The sequence below is a fragment of the Ovis aries genome, chromosome 2 (assembly GCF_016772045.2).
Source record: "Ovis aries strain OAR_USU_Benz2616 breed Rambouillet chromosome 2, ARS-UI_Ramb_v3.0, whole genome shotgun sequence".
Taxonomy (NCBI): domain Eukaryota; kingdom Metazoa; phylum Chordata; class Mammalia; order Artiodactyla; family Bovidae; genus Ovis; species Ovis aries.
In genome coordinates, this window is record NC_056055.1 from 13,246,496 (window position 1) to 13,269,087 (window position 22,592).

Sequence of the window (22,592 nt, forward strand, 5' to 3'; positions counted from 1 at the left end):
TAAGCCCCTGTGTTAAACACCAGTCTTCCACTAGCTATCTAGTTTACATATGGCAAAATATCTGTTTCAGTGCTACTCTCTCAATTTATCCCATCCTCTCCTTCCTGATCTGTGTTCACAAGTCTGTGCTCTATGTCTGAATCTCTGTACCTGCCCTGCAAATAGGTTCATCATTATCGTCTTTCCAGATTCCATATACATGTGTTAATATACAACATCTGTTTTTCTCTTTCTGACTTACTTCACTTTGCATAAGAGGCTCTAGTTTCATCTACCTCAACAAACTGACTCAAATTTGTTCCTTTTTATGCCTGAGTAATATTCCATTGTATACAGGTACCACAACTTCTATACCCATTCACCTCTCAATACCTTGCCCTATTCTTCAACAGGTCTTTTCTCAAGCAGTTTTACCTGCTTTATAACATCTCTAAGATCATTTTCATTCTCCTTTAAAAATCCTATCAGACAAATCCCATCTTGACTTCAGCTCCAATTTCAACAAGTGAAATTAAAAGAGGCAGTTCTTTGAAACAGGTACACATGCTCTTCTGCCAGTAGTCTCTTTTCTCTTTCTCCTTAGACATCACAGGTTCACTGATTTGAGGGGCTTGTTTGAATAATGTTCTATCAACACATTTAAGCTGGCTGGGGGGAGGAGAAGACTCAGAGATAGGTTAGTTCAATGCCATACCCAACCCATGGTGGTCCTACTCCAGGATCTCAATTCTTCTGATCTCAATCCTTCTTCCTTCTAAGACTAACAGCCCCTTTCCCCTGAATGTTCTTGCTCTAGCTCAGCTCTGCCCAGTGTTTCTGCAATGATGGAAAAGTTCTATATCCGCTCTGTCCAATATGGTAGCCACTAGCCATATTCTGGCTATTCACTACTGAAATGTGGCCAGTGTGACTGAGGAACTGACCTTTTAATGGCATGTAACTAATTTAAATGCAAATTTGAATAGCTACATGTGGTCAGTGGCAATCAGATAAGACTGCGCAGCTATAGCTCTTCACTTGAGCAACCTCAGCCCAAAGGCTGGGGTGGCCTCCCCTGATCACCCCACACTCCCTTTTCTTTTCTTCTCAGCACTTATTAACACCTGAAATGATTCTGCCTGTTTGCTTTGTATTGTTTGCGTCCCTCCTTAAAATGCAAGGTCCCTGATGGCAGAAACCTTGCCTCTCTGATTCTCTGCTGCCTCTCCAGACTACCCAGAACAGTGCCTGGCATAGAGCGCACACTCTGTAAATATGTGCCGAGTCAATGAATGAATGAATCAATGCACTGGCCCAGGTGCTTCCTTCCTTGAGGGAATGGAAAAAGAAGGAAGCCCACCCTCCTTGGTGAGTGAATTGTGAATTGTTTTATCAGAACTTTGACCTATGGAACCACGTTACACAGATCATCCAGAGCAGCCAGCTGTGCATTCAAACGACAAGGAGGTAAAGGAGCCTCCAACCAGGATCACAAGTTTGGAGACTTGGGGGCCACAGTCTTGGGATCCTTCAAGAACAGACAGGAAGCTCCTCCCACGGAGGAGAAGAGCCGCCTCTGACGAAATGTCTGCAACCCTGAAGACCCACATCATTAGCGCCAGTTCTTGTGGGAATGAGCTGTGTCAGCTACTGAGCATAGGGTGCTGATCAAGACAGACAGGATCCCCCATCCTGTCTGGACGAGAAGGACACATCAGCAATACTAAGATGATGCATTACCTCTGAGACTCCGTGAGGGGGCTTGGATGAAAGCAGAGAAGGAAAGGAGATACTTCACTCAGTCTGGGGTAGTCAGAGAAGGCTTCCTGGAAGAAGATTTGATTAATCTAAATCTTGAGGGGGATAGAGTTAGGGGTGCCATAGTGGTATGGGTTAGTTAGATGTAACAGGTTACTGGGGAATGGCTCTTCCAGGCAGGAAGAATAGCAAGAGCCAAGATACTTAGGTGTGCAATGGCAAACTATTGTTACAGAGCTGTAAACACTCTAGTTTTACTGGTGTGTAAAGGGTAACAAGAAATAAGACTAGAGAAATGGGTGGAGGATGACATCACAGATCACACAGGCCTTGAATGCCCAGGATTGGGTTTTATTCTTAGGGCAATGGGCAAGGGACTTTAAGGAGAAGGATGAAATGACTATCTGCTCTTTAATGATCTTCATGATCCTAGAGATGTATTGGTAGTGAAAGAACTGGAAAGGAGTGCGACACTTGACACATATATACTATGTAGCACAGGGTATGGAAAATACTGCCGGTGTGTCCAGAAGCCTGATACTGTCTAGTGGGCCAAAAGACAGGCGGCCAAGGCAGGCTGATGCAGTCACAGCCTTTGGACTGACTTTACAGCCTAACGCATGTGCATGCAAACACACACATCTATGGGGGTCACGGGCCTGACCATGGTACGACAGGGATAATCCGCCCAGCAAGAGGCACCACCTTGGAAGGTCAAGAAATGGCCAAGTTATTCTCTAGAGCTTTGCAAGGGACTGTCTCTAAGTGGGACTGGTTGCTTCAGATGCAAATTCGTCTACTTAGATAAATAGATCTACTTATTGAGAGCTGACTGTGTGCTAGGTACTCTTCCAAACACAATCTCCTTCACAATAATAAACACACCTCTTAACGAGACTAAAGATCCTTTACACTGCCCGCACAGCTGCATAGTGATTGCTTTCCTTTTTGCTATTTTTAAATATTTTTTATCTTCATTAGATAAAAAGGCACATGGTTTTTAAAGTTCAAAAAGTTGATTCACTGCCTCCCATCCCTTAGTCTTGTATGACAGTCAACTCTTTAGAGTTATTTCTTACGTTATTTGCCAAACTTTTCTATATGTTTATCTTATGTTGCTGTTTTATATTTAAATTTATTTTCAGTTGGAGGATAATTGCTTGACAATATTGTGTTGGCCTCTGCTTTACCTTACTATGCATCAGCCATAGGTATACATATGCCCCCTCCCTCTTGAATTTCCCTCCCATATCCCACCCCTTAGTTTGCTTATTTATCAGTTTTAAACATCCATTGACTTCCCTCGTACTTGGTCTCCCGATATTTTTATTTACTTCACAAATTTTGTTTAATCCTTCCTCAGTCTTCACATTACTAGAGTCATGTGAAATGTGGAACTCTTCCCACAATTCCAGAAGTTCTGTAAAGCCTCCCAATAGCATCTGCTAAACAGCTGAGTGGATCAGAAAATGTATCCACTTCACTGTGTTCCACAGCTTTCAGCCTCCTGCTCCTCTCTTGCCTGGTTGATGGCTAGGCTTCACCTTGCAGGATCCCTGGTTTTTTGTACGCTGCCCACTTTTTAAATTTGCTCCCTTGTTTTACTGGAGCATATCCTCCCGTACCTCTCTCCATACTCACTATAATTTTAGTCACTATTTTATTACAGTTATATAAGCACATGATTTAAAGTGCCTAATAGTTCTATGGATTTTATTCAATGCCTTAACTCCATCCCTCCACTCCCTTCTAATTCTTTCTCCCAGGAAGTAAACGTTTTAACTTCTTTTAGATAATTTTCGATAACAGTTTTAGATAGCTTCTTTGCAGTTTCTCAGTTGCTGGCACTATTTATTGACTTCCCGACACAGAAAATAAGGATCTATGTCCCCACCAGATAAGCGTACCTTTCCCATGTCCCTACTATGCTTTCCTACTATGTGCTCAGTTGATCAGTCGGCGTCTGACTCTTTGTGACCTCATGGACTGCAGCCTGCCAGGCTCCTCTGTCTATGGGATTTTACAGGTGAGAATACAGGAGTGGGTTGCCCTTACCTTCTCCAGGGGATCTTCCCGAGACCCAGGGGTCAAACCCATGTCTCCTGTCTCTCCTGTGTTGGCAGGTGGATTCTTTACCATCTAAGCCATCAGGGAAGCCCATCCTTCCAGTATAATTATACTGAAAATTTTAAAGGTCAATATTATCATGATTACATAACACTACTTTTAGGTGAGCCATGTGGTAAAGTATGATGACTTTTCTGAATATCTTACTGTTTTCTCCAAAATTGATAATAATCCTTTGCCCCCTTTACTTAGTATTTTATATATTTCTCAGTAGTTCAAGCCCCAAATTTTAACCATATCTTTATCAGATATTCTATTAATTCCACCTTGGGAAAGAAATCACTTCCTGAGTCTGCTGACACATTTTGGGAGCAGAGCTGCGAGTTCCCACAGGCAGCTTCTAGAAACTTCCTTTGCCTCGTTCATGCCGGATCTCCTATTTCCTGTTTCACTTGTAGTTCTCTCTCCTGGTTTACTCTTTTACTGCAGTGAACCACCTCCCTCCAGCTGGTTCCTGAAACACGTGTGTGTCTGACAATGGCATTATTCTACTCTCACACTTGATTCAGAGTTTGGCTGGATAGACAGTTCTAGCTTTTATTTTCCTCCAGACTATTGAAGGCAGTGCTCCATAGCCTTCTAACTGCCAGTGTTGCTATTGAGATGTGAAGACCCATCCCTGATCTTTGCGTGTGATCAACTTTTTTTTTAACCCCTGGAAGACGATAGGATCTTCTCTTTGCCACCAACGAATTCTTAAATAAAACTTTGGAGGACCGAAAGCAGACACATAATTAATAAAAAAACACGAAATTCTGCAGACCTGATAGGATCCTAAGCTGCCTTTGGGGAAGGCTGAGAGCCAAATATTTCATATGAAGACTGCAAAACAGACCAGGCCTCCTATTTTAACTATACGTCTCCTTCACCTTGGTGCCCAAAACTGTATTCCTATCTTCTCATTCCCTGTTGTCCTCATGCTTGTGGATTTATGCCTTCACAAAAATTGCCTTAAGTGAAAGAAGCCAGGACAAAGGACAAATACCAGTGATTCTAGCTACACGCGGGACTTGGAGGAGTCAAACTCATAGGGCACAGAAAGGAGCTGATGGTTGCCAGGGGCTGGAGGGAGAGAGGGATGGGGAATCTGAATATAATGGATACAGAGCTTCAGTTTGAAAAGATGAGAAAGTTCTAGAAAAGGATGGTAGTGATGCTTGTATAACAATGAGAATGTATTTACTACTAAACTGTACACTTCAAAATGGTTAACATGGGAAATTTGATGTTACACGTTTTACCACAATAAAGTACAATAATATCTCCCTTTGAAAGGTTTTGTTTGGTTGGGAGCAAAGGCGATGCAGGAGTTCAATCCCCTCTTGTTATGCAGAAGTCTTTTGCAGATAAGATTTTTTTTTTTAACAATTCCATTCTTTAGAGCAGATCAGCAGTTTCAAACCTTAGGATAATAAGAATTATTTTAAGGGCTACAGACACAAAGCCTTGTGTTTCTTCTATAGATTGTACTTCATGAGTGATTCCAAGGGTTCCTTATTTACCACACAATGCTCCTCCCTTTAGAGTCTGACCCTCCCATATTACGATATTACCTTTGGCCGTACTAACAAAAGCGTAAAACCAAGAGCCAGAGAAGTGATATTCGAGAGTAGGACACAGGTTCCTTTCTTGATTCCATATGTTAAGAAGGTTAAGGTTGGTGGCAGAGGGCTTTAGCTACCAAATGAAATACAGATGGAAGAAGGGGGCCATGATGGAGAAGGCTGGGTGGGTTGGAGCATGAAAACGTTCCCTCAGATCTCTAATATCCGAACTGCACAGACTCAGTGAAACTCCCCACACTGATGAAGCACAAGAAGAGAAGCCAATGCGAGGTTTCAGTTCATACAGGGGAGGATATTCTGTCACCAGGGCATTGTCCAAACAAAGCCTGGATGACCACTGGAAAATCAGGCTCCGGTTGTTGGCAGAGAGACTGCTTGGGAAGGGGATGCTGGGACTGGACTAGCTGACCTTCAAGAGCCCTTTCAGTCCTGGGATTGTCTGTGAAAAGGTTCATGTCCACAGACCATAAGCCCAAACTGTAAACAAATGCTGTGCCCCGCCAAGCCAGGTAGTAAATGTGGTATGCTCTATTTTAAGAACATAATCCACTAAGAAAAACAGGTTCCTAAGAAAAGGAATATATGATTACAGGCAACATACAAGCCGCAGTTCTAGTCCACCCTTGCCTTTCCAAAACTTCTCTTTTTAACAATGTGAACCTCCAAATGCAAATGACAGTAATTCTCGATGAAATGCTCTCATGCAAATAATCAATGTTTCCCCTGAGAAAAGTATCACTGGCTTCATTACTTTCCATCAAGAGGAAAACCTTCAACCTAAGCTAGTATGGTTGATTTTCCAAAACAGATATCTTCTAGAAGGCTTTGGAAAAGTAACTAAATAGAGTGTCTCAAGAATCACCTTTTCTTATTTATTAAAAGGTACACAGTCTTTCTGCAACACTCCCAAAGCACTTTCTGCATGTCACCGGGTTGAAGCAGTATTTCTTTCTACTTACTGCATTCACTTTATTTTTCAGTTATTTTTTAAATGTTAGTCCCTTTTAAAAACTGAAGTATAATTGAGTTACAGTGTTGTATACGAAGAACTCCCTGGCAGTTCAGTGATTAGGTCTCTGCACTTCTACTGCAGTCCTGTTAGTTTCAGGTGTACAGCAGTGATTCAGATACATAAATAAATATAAAAGCTTTCAGATTCTTTTCCCTTATAAGTTATAAAATATTGAGTATAATTCTTTGTGCTATATAGCAGGTTGCATTCACTTCTTTTTTCAATGTACCTTCCATTTCATCTCTGGAAAGATACAAAATAACACAACCACAGACTGTTAAACTTTCTGTTTACTGGTTTCCTGAGCTCAAAATACTTTCAATATTCAGCCTATGCGATTTGTTCTAAGTTACCAGCGAGCACAGCTTTTGCAGACAGAGGGATCAGAAAAATGACTGGGGAAGACAGTGCTCTAAATACACGCTTCCCACGTGCAATCATAACCCCTATGTGTGCTAAGCAGATAGGCTACACTGTGCTCCCATCTCTTACTCTAGCTGACATCACATCTCTATGATTTTGATTATCTAAAACTGTCAATCTTCTTGGCAACTTCTACAGAACCTTTTCTTACTGGTATAAAATGTAAAAATGAAAACTGATGGATTATATGACTTCCCCACCCCACCCCACCCCCACTTGTCTTTTTCTTTTCTAAAAACAGAAGCCACTGAAGACCTTGCCTGCCAGGATGTCAGTGACTACCACTGGTCTCCCTTCTGGGACACAGCAGGTTAACACTAGTGATGACTTACGTGCTTCTGTCCCCAGGGCTGCCTAGCACAGTGCCTTGCATATGGTAGCTGTCAGAATGTTAGGTTCATGAAACTGAATGACGAAGAGAGGGAGACGAAAGGGACTTTAGAGATAGGAAACCTCAACCTCCCAATCCAAGTCGCCATCTATCTCTCTCCGTAGGCAACAAGAACAGAGACACGCACAGATCAGTGCTGTGCGTCCCCTTAAAACGGAGCAGGACAAGCTGTCCATCCAACAGCCAGACCACAGTGATTCTGTCCAAGTCTTTTCCATACGATTCCTCGCGGGAAAACCAAAAGAAACTGATAATTAACCTAACATCTCAGTGTGAAGATTAAAATAAGCTACACAGAGGAATTTCCTGGCAGTCTAGTGGCTTAAAGTCTAGGACTTTAAGCTTCCACTGCAGGGGGCACAGGTTTAAGCCCCAGTCAGGGAACTAAGATCCCACAAGTCGCATGGCCAAAAATAAAATTTTAAAAAGCTACATGTTTTCACTCCCTGCTGTACAACAGGAAGGTATTATTCGCTGCCTTTCAGATGAAATGCTGACCGTAGCCAGGAGATTCTGTGAGACTTCCATCAAATTCTACAAACGGGAAATAATAAATCTTGGCAGGCTGATACAGAACAATCATTGAAGGCAACAAAGCACTGATTTTAAAAGCAAACCTCTTTATTCAGCCATGGTTGGACTGCCCAGGGAAATATTTCAAATTAAGTATGCAAATTTCCTAAAACAAGTTGTCATAAGGGGTTGCTCTCATGGATCAAATACAAATAAGTGCACTGGCCTGAGGGTCAAGAGGCCGCCACTACCATTTTCCACACCACAAGAAATATTCTCGGAGCAAACCCCATGTGTATCCACAAGCTGGTTCTTATCTCTGTCACAGAGTAGTTGTTTACTTTTGAAAGAACAAATGTGTCTTCAGCCCTTACTTTTTAAATTATTTGAGTCAACAATAGTATAAGAGTGCAAATGAGATAGTCTTCTAATTAAAACAAAAGCAGTCTAAATCCCCAAGGAAAGTTTTTATTAAAAATCACCGTCACTGCAAGAGAATGAAAATCAAACAGCCAACTGATACCTAGTACTATGAATATCTAAAAAAAATTTTTGCATAAATTTGCAGATAAGAATTCTTTTCCCAATCTGCTTTTTATGTCATTTCAGAATGACATGCTGCAAAAACAAAATTAAAAATTCACAGATGCTAAATATACCATGATCTTTTTAAAAATATAGGCATATACAACTTTAAAAAAATTCTCCATAGGAAAATATGAGCTGATAGAAGAAATTCTCATTGTATTTGCCAAGCAGCGGTGGCCCTAGTGGTAAAGATCTCACCTGCAAATGAAGGAGACATAAGACTCAGGTGCCATCCCTGGCCCCTGGAGGAGGGCATGCCAACCCACTCCAGTATTCTTCCTTGGAGAATCCCATGGACAGAGGAGCCTGGTGGGCTGTAGTCCACGGGGTCTCAAAGAGTCAGACAAAACTGAAGCAACTTAGCACGTTTGCACGCATGCACTCAATGTACCTACTAAGTGCCAGGCCTAAGCCACTGGTGCCTTTCTCAAGATATCCAAGGATTCAAAAACGATTCTTATGTGGCCAACATAATGAAATCCCCTTCCCCTACCACCATCTCCGGAAGTGTACTGACTGTCTAAATCAGGGGTTGATTAAGAAAAAACTGCCCATGCAGGAACTAAATCTGGCTGCCATGGGTTCTTGTAAATGCCATTTTATTGGAACAAAGCCACGCCCTTTTATTTACATATTGTCTGTGGCAGTTTTCAAGTTCTAAAGGCAGAGCAGAGGTCTGTAATGGCAACATGGACCACATGGCCAGCAAAGCCTAAAATATTTACTGCCTGCTCTTTACAGAAACGTTTGCTGGTGCCTGGGCTATATCAAGACATATCCTGGGGTTGATTCAACATTTGCCCAAACACGTTTGGACTTCCGGGTAGAGTTATGAAACAGGAAGCAGATCTCAGGAACAAGGGCCCTGACCTGTGAGTGAGAGAACAGAGATGTCCTCCCAGCCTCACACACACAGCTTTGGCAGCTCACAGCTCAGTTTCTAAGCCTGGGATTGCCCATCTATCTAAGGGAAGAACTAATACCTGCCTTACCTACTTCACAAGATGTGAAAGTGATTTTGCCACTGCATAGCACAGCCGCAAGGTGAACGTAAAGTCACAATAAGCATAAAAGTGAACACTGAATTCGGGCTTAGAATGAGCCCCGCTAGGAGCTCTCTATGTGTTACTTCATCTAGTCCACACAACTACCCTATTAGATGGGTACCACTATGATCCCCCTTACAGACAAAGAAATCAAGGCTCAGAGAGGTTAAGGGATTGCCCATTGTCACACAGTAAGTGGTAAGGTAAGAGTCAAACCCAAGCATCAGACTCCAGAGTTTATGTTGTTAATTACCAAGAACACTGTTTCTCAAAACTGACGGAGGGCTCGCCACCAAATCTATCCACTTCACAGAACAAAGGCCCAGCAGCCTTATTTCGGAGACAAGTGCCATCATACTGTCTGTAGGACTGCCTTGAAAGTGCAAGTGAAGCTCAGTCGTGTCCGACTCGCTGCGACCCCATGCACCAGTTCATGGAATTCTCCAGGCCAGAATACTGGAGTGGGTAGCCCTTCCTTTCTCTAAGAGATCTTCCCAACCCAGGGATCAGACCCAGATCTCCCACATTGCAGGCGGAGTCTTCACCTTACTCATGTGCTAAATGTTAAGAACTGCCCATACAATAAACATTCAAGCTTTATCTATACAGGCAGTGGAAGGGAGGCCCAACAAAGATACAGGCATCTTACCTCAATAGAAGCCACGATCAGTTTCAAATGAACAAGCAACCCAGAACAACTGGCTTGCCTACACACTCAGAAGCAGCTTTGGTGACGCTGTCTTCTCTATACTTCTAAACATGTGCACGTAATTTAGTACCTGGCATTCTTATGTAACACAGCCCATCTAACAGAAATGTAAGAGAAAACTTACAAAACATTAACAACATAAAATATATTCCATAGGTACCTATGTGGTTTTTTATTGTCCTTTTCATTCTTCTGGAAAGCAATTTGGAAACACGTTCATACCCAAGCCAATTTACCCAGCATTTTCTTTTCTTTTATTAAAAAAAGAAACCAAGCAGTTTTATTTTTTTTTCTTATTAGAGGGTAATTTACCCAGCATTTTCATTTCCAGGATTTCATTAGACAAAAATAATGAGGAATGCTTACAAAAGCTTTAAGTATAAGGCTGTTCACTGCAATATTATTTATAAAGGCAAACATCTGGAAGCCACCAAACCACCCAACATAAACCATTATCTAAATAAATTTCAACAGAATGTTTTGTACTGTGACCATGTGTAGGGGACACTGCCTGTACTCTTCACAAATGTCAATGTCAAGAAAAGGGCTGAAAAACTTTTCTTGATGAAAAGAGGCTAAGGCGACACGACATCTAAATGACCCTGAATTGGATCCTGGTTTTGAGGTAAAAAAAAAAAAAATATTGCTATTAAGGGCATTTTGGAGAAAAATTAAGAATATATGAAAATGGAGTTTATATATTAGTTTGTATCAATATCAAATTTCCTGAATTTTCAAACTTTGATTATATAAAATAGCATAAAAGAGCATGAGGTCTGCAACTTATTTTTAAATGGTTCAGAAAAAGGAATATTAAAACTAATATCTAAATCTGTACTAAAAAAAACAGTCACTCAGTTGTGTCTCTTTGCGACCCCATGGACTATAGCCACCAGGCTGATCTGTCCATGGAATTCTTTAGGCAAGACTACTGGAGTGGATTGCCATTTCCTTCTCCAAGGGATCTTCCTGACCCAGGAATCGAACCTGGATCTCCCCCATAGACCAGCAGATTCTTTACCATCTGAGCCACAAACTCCCAAATATGTATAATAATACATTATATATGTAAATTCACATATACATGAACATGAAGACAAAGTAACTATGAAAAAGCTGGCTTAAAGCTCAACATTCAGAAAACTAAGATCATGGCATCTGGTCCCATCACTTCATGGCAAATAGATGGGGAAACAGTGTCAGACTTTTTTGGGGGGGCTCCAAAATCACTGCAGATGGTGACTGCAGCCATGAAATTAAAAGATGCTTACTCCTTGGAAGGAAAGTTATGACCAACCTAGACAGCATATTCAAAAGCAGAGACATTATTTTGCCAACAAAGGTCCATCTAGTTAAAGCTATGGTTCTTCCAGTGGTCATGTATGGTTGTGAGAGTTGGACTGTGAAGAAAGCTGAGCACTGAAGAATTGATGTTTTTGATCTGTGGTGTTGGAAAAGACTCTTGAGAGTCCCTTGGACTGCAAGGAGATCCAACCAGTCCATTCTAAAGGAGATTAGTCCTGGGTGTTCATTGGAAGGACGGATGGTGAAGCTGAAACTCCAATACTTTGGCCATCTCATGTGAAGAGCTGACTCATTGGAAAAGACCCTGATGCTGGGAGGGATTGGGGGAAGGAGGAGAAGGGAACAACAGAGGAAGAGATGGCTGGAGGGCATCACCAACTTGATGGACATGAGTTTGAGTAAACTCTGGGAGTTGGTGATGGACAGGGAGGCCTGGCGTGCTGTGATTCATGGGGTCACAAAGAGTTGGACATGACTGAGCGACTGAACTGAACTGAACTATGAGAAATGTTCACAACTGGTGAGTGCAACATGAAAACTCTTTATATTAGTCTTGCAACTATTTTCTAAGCTGAAAATTATTTTAAAATGAAAAACTTAAAAATGTCTGACAAACCTCTGAGTTTTGACAGAAAACAACAAAATTCTGTAAAGCAATTATCCTTCAATTAAAAAATAAATAAAATTTTTAAATGTCTGAAATTTTGTTAATGAGAAATTGCTTATGCTAAAATGAATAAAAACACTAGGATATAAAACTAGTATTTTTTGGTATTTAATATTTTTGAATTTGTAGTAAAAACTATATATTCAGGAAGACATCTCAAGAATGGGTACAGTTTAAAAATACATATATTAGAAATCAATAAGCCTAAATATTACCAGCGGCCTGTGGTTTCTGAGTGGTGATATTCTATTGAACTTTATTTTCTTCTTATTGTTTTATACTTCTTGTGTATCTACAGTTTTTATAGTATTTTGATAATCAGGAGAACAAGTATTATAGGTAAATTATAAGCTTATATGAATTACATACACATCTAATTTAGTCTTCAAAGACTTCTACGTACAGGCTTAATACTTCATGTCAGAGGAATTTGAAGATAAGACCTAAACAGATTAAATACTGTTTACAGCAGCAATTTCACACTAGTAAATTTCACAACATATTTGAAATTACTTTCCACTAAAATCTCAGAAAAGCGGGGGCAGACTACAGGATCGGTGCATGCAAACACTGGCACTCCCAGCCTCAGCTAGAACTTTCTCAAGCTTGTGAGGCTGACAGCAGAAATCACTGTCCCCTTCTAGTTCATCTCCTGCAATAATGTCTGTTACCTTAAGACATTACTAGAATGCATGTGTATGTAATTTTTTTTTCTAAACCACTGGAGCCAATTGTAAACCTAAGGCTCATTATTCCTAATACTTCAGTGTACATTTCCTAAAAATAAGGGCTTTGTCTTTTTTTAACCTACCTAGCCACAGTACAGCTTCCAAATCATGGAATTAACACTGACAGAATCCCACCATCTAAACTTTAACAGTTATCTCAGTGATGTTGTTATCAACAAAATGGTTCAATCTAGGGTCCCATGTGGCATTAATTCTCATGCTTCTTTAGTCTCCTTCAATTTGGGGCACTTTCTTGGTTTTTCATAATCTTGATGCGTAAAAAAAAATTACAAGCCAGTTATCTTGTTGAATGCTCTTCAGTTTGGCACTATCTGATATTTTCTCATGGTTAGATCCAAATCACTGGTTTTTGTAGGAAGAGCACAGAAGTGATGCTGTTTTTCTCTTGCTCATTTCATTGGATGGTGACCAATGTCAGCTTGTCTAATTACTGATGGTGTTAAATTTTAATTTGTGACTATGGTGGTGTCTGCCAGGTTCCTCCACTTTGTATTTACTCTGTTCCCTCTGTAATTAATATGTATTTTGTGGAGAAATACATGAAGCTATATAAATATCTTGATGGAACAATAGGACAGTTAAAAGTTTAAGCTAAGTAGCAGTCAATTTTTCCTTCAGAAAAAAGTCAATACATCTATATAATATATTTGCTAGTTACATTTAAGAAATATAGTACCTGCCCCCCAAATTGTTTTCAGGATCTACACAGAGAAAAGACTTTTAAGGAAAATTTTTTATATAGAAGCGATGATGTCTGGTTGTGAAACCGAGTCCCTGGAGAAACTGTGAAAACTTAATATTATTTGCCCTTTAGTTTTATCCTTGGAGCTGGCATCTAAAATACATTCTTTTTGAAAAATTTTTTTTTATTGAAATATAGTTGATTTACAATGCTGTGTTAATTTCTGATGCTGCTGCACAGCAAAGTGACTCAGTTAGACACATTCTTTTTCATATTCTTTTCCATTATAGTTTATCACAGAATACTGAATATAATTCCCTGAGCTATACATTAGGACCTTGTTTATCCTTCCTATATATAATAGTTTGCATCCGCTAATCCCAGACAGAGGATGAGATGGTTGGATGGCATCACTGACTCAATGGACATGAGTTGGTGATGGACAGGGAGTCCTGGCGTGCTGCGGTTCATAGGGTCGCAAAGAGTTGGACACGACTGAGCGACTGAACAGAACTGAGCTGAATCCCAACTCCCAATCATTCCCTCCTCCATTTCCATCCCCAGTGGCAAGCACAAATCTGTTCTCTACATCGGGGAGTCTATTTTTGTTTCATAGATAGGTTCAATTTGTGTTGTATTTTAGATTCCACATATAAGTGATATCATATGGTATTTGTTTTTCTCCTCTGACTTATTTCATTTAGTATGATAATCTCTAGGTCCATCCATGCAGCATGCAAATAGCATTACCTCATTCTTTTTAATGTGTTAGTAGCTCAGTCGTGTCCAGCTTTTTGTGACCCCATGGACTACAGCCTGCCAGGCTCCTCTGTCCATGGAATTCTCCATGCAGAAATATTGGAGTGGTTAGCCATTCCCTTCTCCAGGAGATCTTCCCAACCCAGGGATCAAACCTGGGTCTCCTGCATTGCAGATAGATTCTTTACCATCTGAGCCACCAGGAAAGCCCTCTTTTTAATAACTGAGAAATATTCCACTCCAGTTACAGCCAGACATGGAACAACAGACTGGTTCCATGTTGGGAAAGGAGCACACCAGGGCTGTATATTGTCACCTTGCTTATTTAACTTATATGCAGAGTACATCATGCAAAACGTCCGAGTGAATGAAGCACAAGCTGGAATCAAGACTGCCGGGAGAAATATCAATAACCTTAGATATGCAGATGATATCACTCTTATAGCTGAAAGTGAAGAGGAACTAAAGAGTCTCTTGATGAAAGTGAAAGAGGAGAGTGAAAAAGTTGGCTTAAAGCTCAACATTCAAAAAATGAAGAGCGTGCAACACATATACTAAATTGGAATACAGAGAAGATTAGTACGGCCCCTGCACAAAGATGACATGCAAGTTCGTGAAGCTTTCCACATTTCTAGGTTTGACAGAAAACACAAAATTCTGTACAGTCATTATCTTTCAATTAAAAAATAAATTAATTTTAAAGAAAAGATCGTGGCATCCGGCCCCATCACTTCATGGCAAATAGATGGGGAAACAATGGAAACAGTGACACACTTAATTTTTGGGGGGGCTCCAAAATGACTGCAGATGGTGACTGCAGCCATGAAATTAACAGACGCTTGCTCCTTGGAAGAAAAGCTATGACCAAACAACACAGCATATTAAAAAACAGAGACATTACTTTACTGACAAAGGTCCATATTGTCAAAGCAATGGTTTTTCCAGTTGTCATGTATGGATGTGAGAGTTGGACCATAAAGAAAGCTGAGCGCTGAAGAACTGATGCTTTTGAACTGTGATGTTGGAGAAGACTCTTGAGAGTCCCTTGGACTGCAAGGAGATCCAACCAGTCCATCCTAAAGGAAATCAGTCCTGAGTATTCATTGGAAAGACTGATGCTGAAGCTCCAATACTTTGGCCACCTGATGTGAAGAACTGAGTCACTGGAAAAGACCCTGATGCTGGCAAAGATTGAAGGTGGGAGGGAAAGGGTACGACAGAGGATGAGATGGTTGGATGACATCACTCACTCGGTGGACTGGACATGAATTTGAGCAAGCCCTGGGAGTTGGTGATGGACAGGGAGGCCTGGCAGTCCATGGGGTTGCAAAGAGTCAGACAGGACTGAGCGACTGATCACGACTGAGTGAGTGAACGCAACTGAACTGAGTATTCCATTATATACATGTACCACATCCTCTTTATTAAAATACCTTCTAGACTCATGTGAACTTCCTTGTTTGTTCTTTCAACAAAAGTCTTTTAACTGAGATAAAGCAGGCTAGGCTAACCGTGACCCAAGTCTGTGGATCACAAATAGGTCTTTGTAGAACACGCTAAATGTTGTCAGCCACGGCAATGCTTAGGCCAGGTCACGAGACTTGTTTCAAACGTTTCAGTTGAGAAGGGCTTCAGGAACTCCCATGGGAGATCAACCCTTAGTCTTTTTACTTAAGCATTTCCCCCCCAAAGCTTTGTGTTTATCTGAAAACATAAGACCGGCCATGACGATGATGCATTCTTGCTCAGAACAGAGAATCTGTCATTAAGATGGACTTGCAGAGAGAGATAGAAGTTTTGGAGTTTTACACAAAGGCTCATTCTGTGCTTGAAAATTTACAATGAGGATATTCTGAGAGCAATGCAGAATCAACTGTCATTTTCCTTTCTTGTACCTGGCAAGCACAGTGGTAGAATCTTTCCTAAGGCAATACTTAACAGTTTGCGTTGGTTGCCATGTGAATTCTTGGACCTAAGGATAAACAGGGATGTATTTCTACTCTTCCTGATTGTCTCAGATTTCCATTTTCTAATGAAATCCTCCTAGAGTCTCACATTGAAGTCGACATGCTAAGTTAAGCAAGGAATGAAAGAGGGAAGCCAGCTGGGTGAGCCCAGGAAAGAGGGTCATTTGTGGTATCGACCAAGGTGGAGTTGGGGCCAAACTCTAGAGGGGAAATGAATTAAGTAGCCCATGAGGTGAGAGCAAGATTTAAGGAAGAGTCATTGAATCAAAGTGTAGGTCTAAGAGCTGGCTGCTCTCTGAGGTGGGCTATCTGGGCAGGCATCAACATGGAGGACTATGCCTCCTGGTGGTCTGTATACCTCTAGAGCACTTATGCTATATAAACACTGCTTCCCCAAACAAGGCATGGCTCCTGCACATAAGGACGACTGTTTCCTAATTCTGTCAACCAATGTCCTCCCCATCCTCATCCCCCTCCCTTCCTTCAAACCCTTAGTGCCATTCTCAGACCACGGAGGACCCAGGACAGCTCACGTCTCTCAGGTCCACCTTCATTTTTTTTTTTCCTTTTTCACAAATGATACCATAGGCAAATTCTGTCACCGGCATGATTCTAGAACAGTCCAAAATTAGCAGAAGACAGTTTTGGGAGACAGCTGATCAATCAGGGACTGTCCCGTTCTGCTTGGTGACCTGCCGGGCAAGATGTGGAGCTGGTCCAGAGTGAGTTCATCACTCCAAACCATCCCAGCATGGCTGCAGGGTGTATGGAGAGGCTCCTTTTGCCCTCGTGGTCTAAGCTCAGCTCTCCTCCGTCCTTCACACACAGGCAGACAGTGCGGGGCTACAATGAGCCCTGATTCAGTGCTAGCAGCCTGGTCCTGGACATCCCAGCCTGTTTCTTTTATGTGCCACCCTGGCTGATGGGCATGAGTTACTATTTACGAGAAGCAAGAATTCACTGGGTTAATTCCCAGAGCATAAGCTAAGGGCATATCTTGAAAGGCTGCCATAGAATCCTGCCCTAACTCACAGCGGAGAAAAAGACAAAAGGAGGAAGGGTGGGAAGGGAGCCAAGGAGGGGTCGCGTGAAAGGTCAGGGGAGAACATATGTCTCTTCTTTGTTGCCCCCTCCACCACTGCCCTCAGAAGTCCTCACCGGCCTTGGACCACCGGCAAGCACCCCCAAACCCATTCTCTAGTGGCCACCTGGGAAATGTAACTAAATGATGAAACTTTTAGAAAAAAGTTTGAATGTTACTACCTTAGATGTGGTTTCTTAATAGGGCATCTAAATGCATGCACATAAGGATGACAATTTCCTAATTCTCTCTCAACCCATGTTGCTCTCAATCAGCTTGATCCTTTCATATTTCAGTATTACTGACAGCTACTGCTGCACTGGAGGTGGTGGAATTTATTCTTCCAATTTTCCCACTTCTTCTATTTCTTGTTTTTACCTAGATTATAAGACTACTAAGTTGCCTAATAATAAGGAACATGTGTATACCCATGGCGGATTTATGTTGACGTATGGCAAAACCAATACAATATTGTAAAGTAATTGGCCTCCAATTAAAATAAATGAATTTAAATTTAAAAAAAAACTATGTAGACAAGTAAAACAGATGACATGTCTACAGTTTTAATGAAACAAGATAAATCTTGAAAATGTGTGCAGAGTGACATGTATCACCCAGGCATCTGAAGTTGTTGACTGAGTTAAATTTTACACAAATGTCAGCTTCCTTTTTCTTAATCATCCAAAAGACAATAAACAAAAAGGCATAGCCTGTCACTTTAGGGAGTAGAAAATTGGGTTGAAGTCTATGGAAAATGATGAAGATTAAGATTTTCTCATTTTTCTTTTCTATTTCTCCACACACCCCCGCCCCACACCCATGTCAATGGTTTTATAATGAAACATGGTTAAAAGTTCTTTTATCAACTGGATTAAGCAATACACTTCCCTGAATGTAGTGTTATATTGGTTCAGAGAAAATTTATGATAATAAAAAACTGGAATACAATACAATGAAATAATAATATGAACTAATAATAACTCAGCCCTCAGTGTTTCCCTACCACCCACTCTCTGCACTATGTATACTGAAAAGAAAAAATCATAAGAAAGCATTTTCTTACTTACAATGATCTTATAGATCTTGTATATTACTAAATGAATCATATGGAGTCCAAGGCAAAACAGTCAATATCACAGCGATATCCAGAACACAGGTATCTATCCCAAAAGTCATCCACAGGTTCTTAGAACTCCATAATACTACTGCATCTGAGTGAATTTTATAGAATTTTAGCCAAAATTTACCCAATAAGAAACAATAACAGGACCAAAAACCCTGAGAGTATACTCATTTTCCATGCATCAGTGAGGCAGGGCAGTTGCTGTGCAGAAAAGTTTCTAACCTAAAAATAATTGATCATCAATGAAAGAAAACCAGAAGGAGGAATTATATAGGACCTGACCCCAGGAGCAACAGAAGAAAGTCAACTGAGCCATGAACTGCCAAAGACATCAAAAGATGAAACACGTCCTGGGAGGGGGAGCGGGGGTGCGGGCGGTGCTCAAGTAAGAAGGCTTTCCAAAGGCACTTGTAAAATTTAAGAAAATGCAGAGTCATTTTCATCTTTACAGTTTCCTTAAGAAAAGAAAATATTTGGGACCACTCCATAATGTCCATAAAAATTCTATTTCATCCTGTATTACAAGCTGAACAGTCACTATTTACCAAGTATCTATTAGACTCTTCATATTTTCTTGTTGTATTTCAGTCTCTAAGTCATGTCCAACTCTTTTGTGACCCCATGGATTGTAGTCTGCCAGGCTCCTCTGTTCGTTGGATTTCCCAGGCAAGCATACTGCAGTGAGTTGCCATTTCCTTCTCCAGGGGATCTTCCCGATCCAGGGATTGAACCCGAGTCTCCTGCATTGGCAGGCAGGTTATTCACCACTGAGCCATCAGCGAAGCCCCCTTTATGTTTTAGATTAAACTATATGAAATTTCTAATACCTGACCATCTTAATCTATAAAAATGGTAATTTCCAGTGGATTCTACTAATTCACTGCATCTAATATCTAATTCAAACCTTGCAAGATGGGAATTATAATTCCCATTTGCAGATGAAGAAATAGATATAAGGAAGAAGGGTCATGTGCCCCAAGGTCATGAGGGTACCAAGAAACACCAAGTTCCCACCCGGGTCTCATAGATCCCAAAGCCAAAGGTCAGGAGCCTTTCTGTCAACAGTACAGCCAGAGTTATCGGGGCTAGTCCAGGCAGTTAAACATGCATTTAGTAGAACACAGAGCTTAAATAATCACACTTAGTCTACCAAGTTTTTGAAATATACTTTGTACCACGTCAGTTTATGTATCACCCTGAGCAAATTACTTAACAACACAAGTCTTCTGATCTGTAAAAATGAGAGGACTGAACTAATAAAGGCACATAAAGGGTAGAAAAGGTATGGACCTAATAGAAGCAGAAGATATCAAGAAGAGACGGCAACAATACACAGAAGAACTATACAAAAAAGATCCTCATGACCCAGATAACCACGATGGTGTGATCACTCACCTAGAGGCAGACATCCTGGAATGCAAAGTCAAGTGGGCCTTAGGAAGCATCCCTAAGAATAAAGCTAGTGACAGTGATACAATTCCAGTGGAGCTATTTCAAATCCTAAATGATGATGCTGTGAAAGTGCTGCACTCAGTATGTCAGCAAATTTGGAAAACTCAGCAGTGGCCACAGGACTGGAAAAGGTCAGTTTTCATTGCAATCCCAAAGAAAGGCAATGCCAAAGAATGCTCAAACTACCACACAATTGCACTCATCTCACACACTTGCAAAGTAATGCTCAAAATTCTCCAAGCCAGGCTTCAACAGAACGTTAACCATGAACTTCCAGATGTTCAAGCTGGATTTAGAAAAGGCAGAGGAACCAGAGATCAAATTCCCAACATCCATTAGATCATTGAAAAAGCAAGAGAATTCCAGAAAAACATTTATTTCTACTTTATTGAATACGCCAAAGCCTTTGACTGTGGACATTGTTAAAGAGATGGGAATACCAGACCACTTTACCTGTCTCCTGAGAAATCTGTATGCAGGTCACAAAGCAACAGTTAGAACCAGACATGGAAGAGACTGGTTTCAAACTAGGAAAGGAGTACGTCAAGGCTGTATATTGTCACCCTGCTTATTTAACCTATATGCAGAGTACATCATGAGAAATGCCAGGCTGGATAAAGCAAAAGCTGGAACCAAGACTGCCGGGAGAAATATCAATAACCTCAGATATGCACATGATACCACCTATGTGGCAGAAAGCAAAGAGGAACTAAAGAGCTTCATGGTAAAAGTGAAAGAAGAGAGTGAAAAAGTTGGCTTAAAGTTCAACATTCAGAAAACGAAGATCGTGGCATTCGGTCCCATCACTTCATGGCAAATAGATGGGGAAACAATGGAAACAGTGACAGACTTTTTCTTTTAGGGCTCCAAAATCACTGCAGATGGTGACTGCAGCCATGAAATTAAAAGACACTTGCTCCTTGGAAGAAAAGCTATGACCAACCTAGACAGCATACTAAAAAGCAGAGACATTACTGACAAAGGTCCATCTAGTCAAAGCTATGGTTTTTCCAATAGTCATGTATGGATGTGAGAGTTGGACTGCAAAGAAAGCTGAGCGCCAAAGAATTGATGCTTTTGAACTGTGGCGTTGGAGACGACTCTGGAGAGTCCCTTGGACTACAAGGAGATCTAGCCAGTCAATCCTAAAGAAAATCAGCCCTGAATATTCATTGGAAGGACTGATGCTGAAGCTGAAACTCCAAAACTTTGGCCACCTGATGTGAAGAACTGACTCATTTGAAAAGACCCTGATGCTGGGAAAGATTGAGGGCAGGAGGAGAAGGGGACGACTGAAGATGAAATGGTTGGATGGCATCACCGACTCGATGGACACGAGTTTGAGTAAGCTCTGGGAGTTCATGATGGACAGGGAAGCCTGGCATGCGGCAGTCCATGGGGTTGCAAAGAGTTGGGCATGACTGAGCGACTGAACTGAACTAAAGGATTGATTAGGTCCTTTTTCATTTCCTTAAAGTTGACTAATAAACATAACACATTTTTAGTTTTTAAAACAATTATTGTAACTCTTTGGAAGCTATCCAGCCAACAGAGAAAAGTTTAAAGTAGAAAGAGAACCTCTTTCTAAATTTCCCATTCTCCTCTAACTTCGGTGCTCTGTATCCATCTGAAATATCATTAGATCTAAGTGTGGGATGCTAAGCCATTCCCTTAGCATCTCTGAGACTCAGTTTCTTATTGTGCAAAATGGGACGGGGTGATGTCAGCTCGGCCTCCTCTCAGGGGAAGAGGAGTGTATTAACGCAGGTGTATTAACGCAGGTGAAAGTGTTTCCACAATGGGTCTTCTGCAAGGTTTTATTAAGACTTCGCTGGAAGTCGTGTCACATGCTCCCCTCCCTGGAATTTGCCAGGATACCCATCAGGTGGGAATGCCTGCCAATCCTCTTCCTCCCCAGGGTCTCCCCATTCATGAGCAAGCAGCTTCCCTCAATGAGTCAGGACAATAAAGTTTGGCTTCCCTGAGCTAATCAGATAACATTAGAAAAATGGAAAAAGCCACCAGATATGATTCAACCACACACAAAAAATTATCATAAAACCATTTCTGAATCATGTTCACATCATCCCTGATAAATCAGACTAGGTGGAAAGCAGTGAGTGTGAGGGGACCACGGGGAGTCACTCCATTATGATTCTAGGTCTGCCTCACTTGTCTTCCCAGAGCCACAGGTTCTGTGAGGCCGATAGGCTGTTTGGAAGCTGTCATTTCATCAGTGCCTCCCAGTCATCCTACAGCTTTAGAGTTAAGCCAGAAAGAAGACGCACACATCATTTAACTTGGAGCCGACAGAGACCCACTCACATGATTACCTCGTAAAGATAATCTAAGAACCTACTTGATTAAAAGAGCTGAAGGTTCTGTGCCATTGAGAATATGGAAGGGTTGAAACCACCCACATTAATAAGCCACAAGAAAGATAGGCAGTGGATTTAACATACTAAAAATGCACCTGTCTCATGATCAAAGGGCATTTTTCTCTATTCCTGGGACAAACAAATGTTTAAGTCAACTAAGAGTCAAGTAATAATTAATATCCACAGTTTCCAAAACACTTCTACATGGCAACTTACTTGATCCTGAATGGTTGAAGGGGAGAAATTTACATTTATTAAAAACATAGTATTGACAATATGCCAGCTACTCTGGATTGGTTCCTACACAGAAACCACTAA

The 22,592-nt window shown here is 41.1% G+C and overlaps 1 protein-coding gene and 1 pseudogene across 6 annotated transcripts in view; one reads left to right on the forward strand and one right to left on the reverse strand.

Moving 5' to 3' along the window:
- The window catches only part of PALM2AKAP2 (PALM2 and AKAP2 fusion), a 515,750-nt gene that overhangs the window by 77,926 nt on the left and 415,232 nt on the right, over positions 1–22,592 (reverse strand). The gene's annotated exons all lie outside the window — the stretch shown is intronic.
- LOC114113336 (U6 spliceosomal RNA) lies at positions 14,812–14,906 on the forward strand (annotated as a pseudogene).